This window comes from Bicyclus anynana, chromosome 11 (genome assembly GCF_947172395.1).
Source record: "Bicyclus anynana chromosome 11, ilBicAnyn1.1, whole genome shotgun sequence".
NCBI lineage: Eukaryota > Metazoa > Arthropoda > Insecta > Lepidoptera > Nymphalidae > Bicyclus > Bicyclus anynana.
Window position 1 is genome coordinate 3411799 of NC_069093.1, and position 14525 is coordinate 3426323.

The following is a 14525-nucleotide window of genomic DNA, read 5'->3' on the forward strand; positions in this document are numbered from 1 at the left end:
ATTTTAAGTAAACTACAGAGCGGATAAATCTCGGTTTAAATAGGTGAATAGGCTTTTCCATGAGAGTGAATATAGAGCTGGATCCGCGAACTCAGTCGTCGTATAACTCGGTACTTTTTTAATTCATTATATTTTTTACATAATTTATGTTCTCATTCATTTAACTTGTGCCGTAATTTTACGGATAACCCATAAACCTAGGAAGATAACGTTATTTTTTCATAGTACGAAAAAAATAAACAAACGCATAAGAGGTCTGAACTTCAACGAATTGTTTGACTTTTATAAAACACAAACTAAATAATATTAATTAGGTAGGTAGGTATGTATGTTTTTCTGACAAATAAATTACAAATAAATCAAGTCCAAAACAAGTAAAAAATCAAATGCCATAGAATCAAAACTGGGGTATTTAACGAATTGCAGAAGTAGTTGTCTTTGTTAGTGATGAACGAAGACGGTGTTGATTTGGATATACAAGTTTGTAAAAACATTTATATCATTCATCTCAGAAGCGCCCGCGAAGCGCTTCGTTATAAGTTATGTTTCTAGGATTATTGAAGTGACAACTTTCTACAGGAGTGTAAACCGCTTGGTAACGTAACGCGTTACAGTACCACACTGCCTGGCTTACGCTCGCGACAAAACAACTTAGTTTAGTTATCACTTAAGTCGAGCGTCCCAAGACGCGTATGTTTTTTTTATATTTAGTATTGAGGTATTTTGTCCCTTATTCTTAATGTCCTTTCTATCCAATTGTAACGTGTGAATATATCTGATGTCGTAATTCCGGCACTCGGTAATTTATTCTGTATTTATTGGTGTTCATTGAAAAGTGACACGTCATCTTCCTCGGAAGGTCTTAATTGTTGTCAATTTCCACATCCATCCATCGAGATAATGTTATAGCTAGCATAGGGTGACAAAAATAGCTTGTAGTAGGGGAGCCCATCTGCCGCGTTCAAATGAATTCCAAAATACCCTCGATTTTGAAATTTACTGAGGGATTATTTTAGGGGTCCAATAAGGGTTGGCGGGCATAGGGGGTTAGTGTTTGGATTGAATTATAGCAATAGCTGTCTATAACTATTATAATGATTGTAATCAGGATCGAGACAGGGCTATGATAGCCCAGTGGATACGACCTCTGCATCCGATTCTAAAATTCTAAAGGCGTAGGTTCGAATCCGCTTCGAGTCATGCACTTTCAGTACTGTGCATTTAAAAAAACTAAATCCTCACACAGTTTGAGATACGTGATGTATCTCAAACTGTGAAGGATCATCATGAGGAAACCTGCATAGCTGAGAAATTTCTTAATACCTAATTTACTCGTCTGAAGTCTGCCAATTCGCATAGGACTTGCCTTACCTCATTCTGAGAAGCCTCATGCTTAACAGTGAACCGAATATGATCGGGATTATTGATGATGAATAGTCATCAAGCCAATAATCCAGTTTATTGGCTCTGTGAAGAGTCACTGACTTCGCAACTATTGAACATTTCATTATATATTTCATATCCTTACTCAGGCATCGAACCTACGAACCTCATGATTCACAACCGCACAGGCTATGGATGATCTATGTGTGATACCCCATTTCTTAGACCAATTAATGTACATGACCTGTCTCTCTAGACGTTACTTTTCTGTCAAAGTATATGATCAACGATCTAATGCAATTATAAATACTGTCTCTATAGTATCGATGTTTCGTAGTTGTAATCGTATTCGTCGGTTAAAGAGCAACATAAATATGATATTTTTTTGGTGTTGAATGGTGTAAAAAACGCTCGACAATTTCTGGTTTAAGTAAGCTCGTTTTCCTCAGAAAATGACAGACAATTTTGTTCGTGCGATACTGGTCCTTCTAAAATTGGTCTGAGTATCACTTTATACATACAAACGCACTTGCTCTGTTATCGTACCACTACATCCAAACCCAAAGAGTCTTCCCAGAATAGATTTACTATACCGAATCTACCAACAAGTTAGCTGAAGTCTTTAACATAGATCAAATTCGCTAGACTCAATTGAAGCGAGTTAATAGCGAATTTTTGCTTGTATAACTGTTAAGGTGTTTCGTCGAAGCACATTCGAGTGTTGTAATTAGCAATTACGGGCACACAGGCGAGCCGCTCTGTACCGCGAACCGTCATAATTACAAGTACGCAGAAATATGATGTATCTACCCGCGTCACACAAAAAAACTGGCCAAGCGTGAGTCGAACTCGTCCGCCGGTGGTTCCGCGAGAATAGATTATATTTTTTACGATTTCATTACAAATAATACATTTGTAATAAAATCATGTTTTGTGATGATTCCCTTTTATTTAAGGGCAGTACTGCTTCTGAAATTCCATAGTTCTAGATCAATAAGTACCCTATAAAAATTCCAATAAGTAATGCTGGCTACTCATGCTCAAGTACGCAGCGTTGTCTGCAACCCGCATAGGGATGTAAAAAATATATCGAAATATGGTTTTTGAGGTGGTTTTGATTGTATTTTTCGTGTGCTTGGAGTAAGAGTGATGAAATATACTTACTTTATTTGAGACACAAACTTAGAAGTTTTTATAAACTTAAAAGTTTATTTTTTTACAGCATCAAGGGACTGTAGACCTGAGTAATTTTTATTTAAATTTGATTCCTCCACGCGTTTTCGAGATAAAGGATCTTGACTAGACACACAAACGGACAGATGGTTAACAAAGCAATTCTACTAGGTTCCAATTTTCCCTTTTGATGTACAGAACCCTAAAAACGGTTTTACAACATGTTTAATGTTTTATACGTACCTGTAAATTTCCTTTTATGTCTGCGAGTACGCCGAACGGCAACAATTTATAAATCGTAATTGTTTTTGCGTTGTGTTATAGCATTGTTTGTGGTTGTTTTATGTAATTTAGAAACTTAATGTCGTTATTATGTGTTCGGATAATCTGACAAATGTTGTATTGTTTGAGCTGTTCTGCGAAGACCCAAATACGTAAAAACTAAATACATCTTTATCTAATAGCGAGGGCATTATTTCGCGTGGAATTTCTATTCTAATTCTAAAAAAAAACACATACAGCCGAACGTAGAACCTCCTCCTTTTTGGAAGTCGGGTAAAAACTGACAACAATCTTCTGGCAACATAAACAACCTCTGCAAAGCAGTGCCGGATTAAGATACCTAACTATATGCTCTAACAGCGGCGTAGCGTGCATTGGATTGGTGCCCTGTATGAAAATTAGTTACACCCCCAAATAAACACACATAAGGGGCCCCTATAGTCCGGGGGGCCCGTATCATTGACACAGCTGATACGGCAGAGCTTCTACACTTACCCTAATCGCCAAGTAACGCTTTTTGAGCTCCATATCAGTCCATAGGAGCCTAAGAAAAATCTTAGGCTTAGTTCCAACAACAAACTCAGCCAGGGTTTATACTTTGGTAAACCTTAGGTAAGGTAAGGTTCGATAAGGTCTCGCATTTGCCTTGCACATGCACATTACTTTTTAGTAGGTATCCTAATACTTATTTAAGGTCTGTTCACTCTTGCTTTAAAGGTGACATCGTCACACGTGACAGAAAGCACGCATACCGGAAGGCATTCCACCTTAGCTATTCGGATCTTAACTTTTATGCAGTAGATACGTTTCGGTCAAATTATGGTTAACCACATAGGGAAATGTACTTATTATGTACCTAGCTGCTTTTATCGTAATATGTATGCAGAACGCTTCGTGAGGGTCGAATTAATGTTAACCACATAGGGAAATGTATAATGTAGTCGAAAGCTACTGTCCTTAACTTGCTGCCTTCAGAAAATTATTGTTTTATTTAAAAAAAAATATTGTTGAAAAATTAAATTTATTTTTTAAAAGTGTTCCTATACATTTACAAAATAATAAACTATTTAAGTGTGACTGTTTACAAAAATATTCGCCTGTAGAAGGTATGTATGCGCCATCTAATTTGTCATCCCTTTTTTTTTTTTGCTATTTACCACCCTACCGACTAAGACGTATCGGCAAGCGATTTAGCGTTCCGGTACGATGTCGTGTAAAAACTGAAAGGGGTGTGGATTTTCATCCTCCTCCTAACAAGTTAGCCCTTCTTATTATCTTATATTGTATCATCACTGACCATCAGGTTAGATTATAGTCAAGGGTTAACTTGTACAGAATTAAAAATAAAAAAAAGATGGGTGGGAGTCCCAATGTGCTGCAATAGCGACTCCTAGAAAGCGCGGTGTTCGGTACGGTTACACTTACCGGTACGGAGTCGCCATTCCAGCACCTTGAGATCCATACGCACTTCAGCTCTTCTAACTATGAACCACTTTAGCTTCGCGACTCGTTGCGCTATGACTTTGGTTCTTCTGCGGATCTTCTCATTATTTTTTTTTTAATTATTTAGTACCAATATTAGTCACACACCAAAGTAAAAAGAAATTTTTGATGCTAACACGCAAGGAAACTCCAATCATAAACTCGCTCCATCACCCGCTGAGTGACATTGAGCCTTCCAACATTAGTTTGGATGAATTTCTTTCGTTCGCGTCACTGTTCGCTTCCAAAATCTCACCCCGTGTGTATGATGCTTCGATTTTTATAATAACCTATCATTATTTACAATTGAGCCGAAGCTGGTTAGCTGGTTGGAGGAGGGATAATTTTGTTTAATGCACTTTTAATCACCGGGTAATTACCGTGATTGGGGACAGGCGCTGAGTGGCGACTGCGGGAAACGGTGGAACCATTTCACAGAACACTTGTAATGTAATGTAATGATACCTCGTTGTAATAAAAGTGGGTATGTTGTGGCGCAAGCGGTTTCTAGAAAACATTAGAAATATTGCGTATTTTGTTTACTTAAGTGATATTCTTTGGTCCAGTGATGAGCGAGTGGGTTGGATCACGAGGTCCTTGGTTTGGCTTTGAGATACTTTCATTTTTCTTTCTTATAAGAAACTGGCTGACATCGCGCGGTTTTACCCGCGTGGTTCCCGTTCCCGTAAGAATATGGGGATAATATATAGGCCTATAGCCTTCCTCGATAAATGGGCTATCTAACACAAAGAATTTTTCAAATCGGACCAGTAGTTCCTGAGATTAGCGCGTTCAATGAATCAAAGAAACAAACTCTTCAGCTTTATAATATTAGTATTGATTTTTTTTACCTAAATGATACTCTTTGGTCCAGTGATTAGCGAGTGAGTTGGATCACGAAGTCCTGGGATGGGTTTTGAGATATTATATCTTTTCTTTCTTATAAGAAATTTTCAGTGCAAATTTCAGCCCAGATTTTTGAAGTTGGTGGTGTTACACCCCATGTCTCGTAGAAGCACGTCAGGCCTGGTCATTACTTAATAACATAGATAGTGACCGTTAAAGATTTAAACATTATCATTAACTATTGGAGCAGGTAGTTTCCATTAAGACCATGAGTCTATTACATCATCTAAATATATATAACTCAAAGGTGGCTGACTGACTGACATAGCGATCTATCAACACACAGCCCAAACCACTGGACGGATCGGTAGATGTTATGACGTAGGCATCCGCTAATAAAGGAATTTGATCAATTATACCCCCAAGGGGATAAAATAGGGAATGAAAGTTTGTATGAAACTTTGTCAATTTAAAACCGATCGAGCTGAGACTTTGCCCACATAAAGCTTCTATGACGTAGGAATCATTCTGGAAAGGATTTTGATAAATTCTACTCCCAAGGGGATGAAATAGGGGATGAAAGTATATTGTATAAATCTAATTAGATTTTCGACTGATTGAAGTGAAATTAAAGATTGGAGCTACTATGATGAAGATGTACCTTGTACTTGTACGTACCTTGGAACAAAACATAGGGTACTTTTGACCATAAAATAAAAATAGAAGTGTGTGTAGATGAAATAGGGGTTGAAAGTTTGTTTAGATAATCCTTCATTTTTTGAGTTACAGTTTTAAAAATTTGTTCATAAATCATGAAAAAAATACGAAATATAATTTAATTCAAGAATTTTTAAAAATCAACCAATCATAAAATTAATGGTGAAATAGGGGTTGAAAGTATACACAGATTTTCACGCGGACGAAATCGCGGGCTTCCGCTAGTTATATACGTATAAAACCTTCATCGCATCGCAGAACGAGTAAGTTGCATTCAACGCGCAACAAGATTACAGATAAGATAAAATTAATGTTTTTTGTGATAATTAACAATCAGTTTGTATGCTAGTCGCGAAACGTTCACAGATAAATACGAGTTATAATATGATAGATAGGACAAAAGTAAATTTATTAACAGTATTGTTTCATCACTAAATTCCAGTTTAATGGTACTTGGTTATGACTCAATGAAAAAATTGGATAGAAGCAGGCGTTACTTTGCGGAAGTTCATCATGATTATATAATGATTTATTTATTTTGCTATCATCCGCGAAAATTCGGCGAACCCATGCGACAACGTCACCCAGGTCCGACAAAATACTCTCTACGTACGTTTCACCCCGAAACCGGAGCATCCTCAGGAGATGTTGACTCTACAACGTGCAATTGCAAAATTTTTTGCAATTGCACGTTGTAGAGTCAACATTTCAGTCAACATTGACTCTACAACGTGCAATTGCAAAATTTTTTGCAATTGCACGTTGTAGAGTCAACATCTCCTGAGGATGCTCCGGTTTCGGGGTGAAACGTACGTAGAGAGTATTTTGTCGGACCTGGGTGACGTTGTCGCATGGGTTCGCCGAATTTTCGCGGATGATAGCAAAATAAATAAATCATTATATAATCAATGAAAAAATGTATTTTGTGATTTTACAGGCATTTACATTTTTATTTTTAATACTACCAGATGCAACGTGGTCTCATTCGTTAGTTATCGTAGGAATATGGAGATAAATTATAACTTATAGTACCCAGGGATAGAGTACCTTCCCAACAGTGATAGAATGTTTGAAATCGGTTCAGTAGTTTCGGAGCCTATTCAATGCAAACAAAGTAGCAAACAATGTAATCTTTTCTCTTTATACGAACAATATTAGTAGGTATACATAGATCAGGGGTCACCAAATGGCGGACCGCGGTCCTCATCCGGATCGTCGACCCATCGTGTGCGGACCGAAAAAATATATCCCTCGCAGTATAAATTTCGATCTCGAATGAACATCTCTAAGATTTAATGTTAATAGCTTGCACCAATTCCAAACTTCGGACAGATTATCTGTCAACAACAAAAAAATAACACTTTTCTCATTGATACGTAAATAAAAACCTTTTTGATTTCAGTAATTATCTTTGTTTAATAAACATTTTTTATTAAACAAAGATAATTATGTGGACGCCGACGGTCATTTTAAAATGGACTTCTTAAAATGGACCCCGAGCGAAACTAATTGATGACCCCTGGTATATGATTATTTGTTTACGTACACAAATGTATCTCTTTCTATTTTTTGCATTAGCCATCGAATGACCCGCAAATATTGACCTCTTATTTATTGTAAGAGTATCAGTCAGTCGGCTTTTCCATATAGATTAAACTAAGATTTGAAAAGGCCTACTACTCCTTATTTCTTTAAAATCTGACGGAAGGAAAAAGGTGATCTAAAAAACCAAAATATCAGGATGTAATTCAATTTTTTGTTTAACTGATAACTTTTTATGGGAGGGTAAACCGCTTGGTAACGTAACGCGTTACGGCTAAATTTGGCACGTTTGACACTTGCACTTGACAGAGCGAATTTCAGACTGATTTTTCAACCAGAGACTATTTTAAAATTTCTATGTTGTTGCTGTCAAAATGTTCTTTACACCTCTCCGACAATAGAGGATTATTAATTAAATTCAATAATTAATTAAATTAAATTAATTAAAGCAACTAGTTTAAGTTATAATTTTTGTCGAGCGTCCCAAAACGCACACGTTTTTTTTATTATTTTAATACTAATGCTTCGAGATGTACAAGTATTCAGAGTGTAGAAACGCCAACTATCAACTGCGTTGCACTCTGAAGTTATCGCGCATTCATTTTGAATGTTAGGAGTCAGCAATTAGCCGTTCTACGTTTCAGTTAAATGTCTTCAGCCTCGTGCAATAAACTTAATAGGGCATTTCTGGGAAACGCGGAGACAACGTTTACGGTGAATAGAAGCAAATCTTGGAAATGTAACAAACAAATTACTTTATGGAGGTCAGCTTACATTGCAACAAAACAAACCTATCAAGTATCAGGGACAATTTAAACCTGCAAATAACGATTTGTTTACGTACTACGAAGTGCAATTGATATTGTTTTTGTATTTGAAAGATTAATTCATTGACGACCTATTGGTACAGTGGGTAGTGATTGACTACTAAATACAAGCACGCGGGTTCGATTACAATAACTGCAGAATATGACGGCCGCGTGGCGCAGTGGGTAGTGAACCTGCTTTCTGCATCCACGGCCGTGGGTTCGATTCCCACAACTGGAAAATATTTATGTGATGAGCATGAGTGTTTTCCAGTGTCTGTGTGTATTTATACATTATATAAGTATTTATGTGTAGTATATAATTGTATATTAATATTATAATATCAACTATCTTAGCACCCATAACACCAGCTACTCTGTATGCTTATTTTGGGGCTAGATAGTGATGTGTATTGTTTAAGTATATATTTATTTATTTATTTGTGTGATGACCAAAGATGTTTTCCCGTGGTTGGGTGGTTTATACATCATCATTATTAATTCTCGCTCACTGTTGACCACGATTCTTCTCTCAAAATGAGATGGGTTAGACTTAGGCGATGTTTTCCTTCATCGTTTCAGACATGATATTTATTTTCAAAATTCAAACTTCATTTATTTCAAGTAGGCTCAGTTTACAAGCACTTTTGAAACGTCAGTTGACTATTTGTAAAGATTCTACCACCGGTTTGAAAGGCAGATTCTGCTGAGAAGAACCGGCAAGAAATTCAACAGTTGCTCTTTAAAAACAAAACCTACAGTATTATAATTTACAATTATTACATTACAATTTCTTATAGTTTTCACTTCCTGCGTGAAGGTGGAAGCTGATCCAATGGCCTCCAAGCACCTCTATCATTAAGGAACTCAATGGTTTAGTAACCACGACTAAGTAAATGTTTTTTAACTCTTCTCTCAGAATGAGATCTCAGAATGATGTTTATCTTAGGCGATGTTTTCCTTCATCGTTTCAGACACGTGATATTTATTTTATTTCATTTAATGCATCCCCTGTTAGCTCAATGGATATGACCTCTGTCTCCAATTTGGAGAGGCGAATCTAGTTTTTCCATAAAACATCTCAATTCTGGAATCAGGAAGTTAATGGTATTCCCGTGTGATAATTATAGCATGTAGGTATCAAACGCTCAGATTCGTTTCATCGGTGTAACAAAATTAGATTTTTCCTAGTAGTGGTGTATTCAAGGAGCGGATTATTTGAGGATTAGTACGTCGGTGACACGTGTAGCCGAGTCGTTGGAAGGTGTCCAGGTGAACTGGGTCAGGGTCAAGAGTATAGTACTTTCCAGTAAAACAAGTTTTAGTAGCAGGTAGTTTTATGTGCAACAGGTATACCTAAGGGACGTAAAAAACCAATAAAATCTAGACTTAATTATGATACAGAGAAACCAAGTGTATGTACCTACTATCTGAAAACCAGGTATGATCAAGACTAAGAAGACAAGAAATTAAAACCAACCTATTTTTTATTATTTACAAGTTAGCTCTTGACTAAAATCTCACCTGATGGTAAGTGATGATGCAATCTAGAAGATGGAAGCGGGCTAACTTGTTAGGAGGAGGATAAAATCCCTATCGGATTCTACATGCCATCGTATCGGAACGCTAAATCGCTTGGCGGTACGTCTTTATCGGCAGGGTGGAAATTAACCACTGCCGAAGCCTCCCACCAGTTAGACCTGGACCAATTAACGAACACAGGACCTCAATCTTGTAAATCCACCACGCATACCACTGCGCCATTCAACCAACAATAATTTTCAAAATATCTTCATTGTACAAAATGTACAGAAGTCGTATTATAAGTATAGATTATAGATGGCGCTGGCTTCCTTTATGCCACGCTAACGTTTGTTGTTACAAATGGTATAGGTAAGTAAAATCTCAAATTGCGAACAAATTTATAGAAATCGAATGTATAGAAATCGACCAGTTTTATTATAATTATGTATGTATTATGTATAGATAGACAGAAGATAGACAGATGTAGATAAAAGTACCCTACGTTTTATCAAACTCGGTTCAGTAGTTTACCCGAAAAAAGTTAATTTTACACATTTAGAATAACTCCGTTACCCATGCGAAGCCAGGTCGTGTTGCTAACTTGCTAGTAAAACATAAATTATAATAAATGATGATTGGTTCGGTCAGATACTTGAATAATTTTCCACGAATAACATGAAATCAGGTTTCTTTATGCGATATTCAAGTCCCATTAGCTAGTTTAATCAAGTTATTGAAGCAGGTTACGATATCAGGATGTACGAGTATATGTATGCCTATAAAATGAGATATCTTTTGTTTTTTTTTTTATTAAAATACCTTGTGTAGGAAATTTCTAATCCGAGATGGATATAACGTCGCTCGATTTCGTGTTGGCTCGTGCCAACGCTAGGTGGCGCGACTTGTTTCCGTAAAGAGTAGGGAGTTAGAGAGGGGTAGCGATCGGTTGGCGGGAACGAATTGCGATATAAGGCGCTCGTAGCTTCAGAATGCTCGTGGCGTTCGAGCCGTTCACATTTCTTGTTGTGTAATTCTTTATACTTGGGATAGGCGAGGAGAATGACTTGAGTGGAAAAGGGCAGTGTTTATTAACTGTCAAAGGCGCCTTTGATAGTTAACAAACACTCCTAAAAGTAACTAGCAACGGCCGAAGTCTCCTACCCAGACTTGGATCACTTAAGAAAACCTCAATCAGCCCAGCCTGGGGATTGAACCTAGGACCTTCGTCTTGATAGTCCTCCGCGCATACCACTGGGGCCACGGGGGCCGTCAAAGTAAGCCAAATTTGTTTTTGCATTTTGAATACAGCAGAAAGTGACTTACTCATAAAAATGGCATCTGTAGATGAAAAACAAGATAGTAAAACGTTCTTTCCACTTACTACAGTTTTTATTTGTTTACTTTAAAATTCATTTTAAACGTAAAAAATTGTTTTTCTGCCATTCATCAGATTCCACTAAAATCTAACAAAAGATAAAAACAAATAAAACGAACGTTCACCGAACTAAAATAAAACGGTTTTGCAAATACCGCGGAAGCTGTGCGTAACAGAGATATTGTAATGATATATCTACCAATGATTTTACTATAAAATCATTGAATCGTCAAAAGTTTAAAGAAATAGGTATACTAACAGTAGCCTGTCAATATATATATAACAGTATAGTATATGTAAGACAAAATATTAATTTGTACAAACGAAAAGGAGATTTAAACCCACGTCTTACTAGACACGGGCATAAGTTAGTTATTTCTGCATATCGTCTCCAAAGAGTAAAAAAATCTTTTGTAGGTTTGGGTGTACTCTTCTATAATAAGATCCCCAAGACTGTGATGGACCTGCCAATGCATAGCTTTAAGCAATGTGTTAAAAAACATCTACTTAGTCGAGGGTACTACAACATTGATGAGTTCCTTAATGATAAAGATGCTTGGAGGTCGTTGGATCAGCTTCCACCTTCACACAGAAAGTAAAACTATAAAAAATGTAAACAGTAATTGTTATTAATTGTAAATTATAATACTGTATGACTTTTTCAAAAGAGCAACTGTTGAGTTTCTTGCCGGTATCTTCTCAGCAGAACCTGCCTTCCGAACCGGTGGTAGAATCTTTACAAATAGTCAACTGACGTGTCAAAAGTGCTTGTAAACTGAGCCTACTTGAAATAAATGATTTTTGATTTGATTTGATTTGATTTCTACTGGTACGAATACTTAGGTACTTCGCAATAGAATTCTATTTGTCAGAGCTCGTAGAGGGAACTTTGTTTTTTTGACGTGACAACGTCTTATAATTAGACAGATTCCGGCTGCACACTCGAAAAAAAATGACGTCATGCGTCGTTCCCTTGCTCTAGGGTTGCCAACTTTTTACAAGAAACAAAGTATATTCTGGTCTATGAAGATTATTTAACAGTATTTTAGAAAAAGTAACGTTTTCATTTGAAAAGAAAAGTATTTTCTTATGACGTTGTCACGTTAAACGATCGTCAGTAAACCAACTTTACAGACAACCATTTTTTTTTCTTTAGGTACAAGTTAGCCCTTGATTGCAATCTCACCTGATGGTTAGTGATGATTTAGTCTAAGATGGAAGCGGGCTAACTTGTTTTTCGCAGGATGAAAATCCACACTTATTTCTGTTTATGCACGACATCGTAACGGAACGCTAAATAACTTGGCAGTACGTTTTTTGCCGGTAGGGTGGTAACTAGCCTCGACCAAAGCTTTCCACCAGCCAGACCTGGACCAATTAAGAAAACCTCTATCGGCCTAGCCGGGGATCGAACCCAGGACCTCCGTCTTGTAATTGCACCGCGCATTCCACTGCGCCACGGATGCCGACAACAATACAACGCTAAAAATGTATCATGAAAGAGTACTCCTAAAGCCGCTCTATCCGCCTATATCGTGAATATCATTGACGGTAGCTAACAAAAAGTAGGATAGTCTTGCAGAATTCAAGGAAAAGATACTATTAGCTGTCTAATCCATTACCCCGCGATGGATGCGGGTCGGGGCCAACACTATTTATTATAACTGTACGCAATTCGGCGAAGCGTACGTCTATTGCACGTCAGAGATTCATCAACTTTATCGAGTGCATTCTCCTATTTGTATGATTAGTTTATAGTTCTTTGAATATACTCGTTAGTCATTTGCTAAATTAATGTTCTACTGCCCAGTATAGTCTCATCTATCATGATCATCCACACGGACATTAACGAGTAACTTCATGGACTTCAGGATAAACGACTTAGTCGCCAGTCTGCAGAATATGCATATAGGAAGAAAAGACACCGATACACGCTATGCTTAGATGCAGAATAAGGATTCATTTACACGACCGGCAACGCTACCGACGACCACAGTCGACTGCAGTCAGCGACGTCTCGACGGCAGCCAACGGCAGTCAACTGCAGTCGCTGACTGCACTCGTCGGTAGCAGCTGCAGCTCGTGTAAATGAACACTTAAGTGTATCACTGGCTTCCTAGTAACACTTTAGCGTACGGCGACCACCTGTGTGGTCTGCTAAGATTTTGTAAGCGAGCTTCGCTGACTAGAGGGTCTCCAGCAGGGACCTGCAGTAAGTGACCCATGCGAAACGGTAAACATTGTAGCCAAATGGGGCCTATATAAAATCATCATTACCAGACATCATTAATCATCATTATCGGCCTACTACAGGGCCAGATTTTTCTCCTTATAGGAGAGGGGATATAGGGAGGGGGAGGGGATATGTGGATCACCACGCTGCTCTAATACAAATTGGCGGGATAAGGGCGATAATGATATATAAATGAACGGGACCAACGGCTTACCGTGCTCTCAGAGGCACCCCTTACCACCAAGTCCGGACTGAGTACTTTTGCTAAAAATTTCTTAGAAAAATGAAAAACTCAGTAGGTATTCCATGACCTGACTCTAGATTCAAACCCAGGACCTCATGATGCGAAACTCTGGACCAACGAGGGAGTTACAATGCTTACTGTCATACGCTCTCACACACAATCTGTCAGTTCACTATATGTAACCCGGGCTAGAGACCTTCAGTTCAGTTTTTACTGTCCAGTTTTATCTAATCGAAATTTCAATCGAAATCATTAGAAAAAATTGTACAGATAAAACTGACGGATAATACATACAGACGATTTAAGTGAACAGTTCAAATGTACAGTTAAAACGGCACACATAAAACGGCATAGTTAAAACTGCACAGTGAAAACTGCATAGTAAAAACTGTAGGTTTGAGCCGCAAAAACTTCGTTTCAATATTTTTTTTGGGCCGTTGTACAAAACAATGAGTAATGTGTATATTTATTTCAACATCAGCAAGTTCCGTGGGCCGGTGAAGCTCGTGGAAGTCTAAAGATAAACTGGATTCTTCAGCGAAAAGTTCCGCTTGTTTACGCGATGCGATCCGATTCATACTAACGATTTTCTTTTAGATTCTTCTCGCAGTTCTGAATAATTTACAACAAAAATAGTTGCTTTGTTTTTTTTTTGCGCATTCTTGTTAACTCATCATTTTTTTCAGTAATAGTTTAGTTTTATCTTTAAACATGACAAATGTTTAAAGATACAGTCGTATCGTAGTCGTCTTTAAAATACCAAATGATGTAGATAAATAGGTTTTTTTCATAATTTCATAAAAGTATCTAATTGTCTTTCTTTTTGATAAACTTAAAGAATTTTTTTTTTAAAGCCAAGTAGGTATAGACCTCGCCCTGTAACTTGAGGCGGTCATTTGCGAGGGTAAAAATTATAAA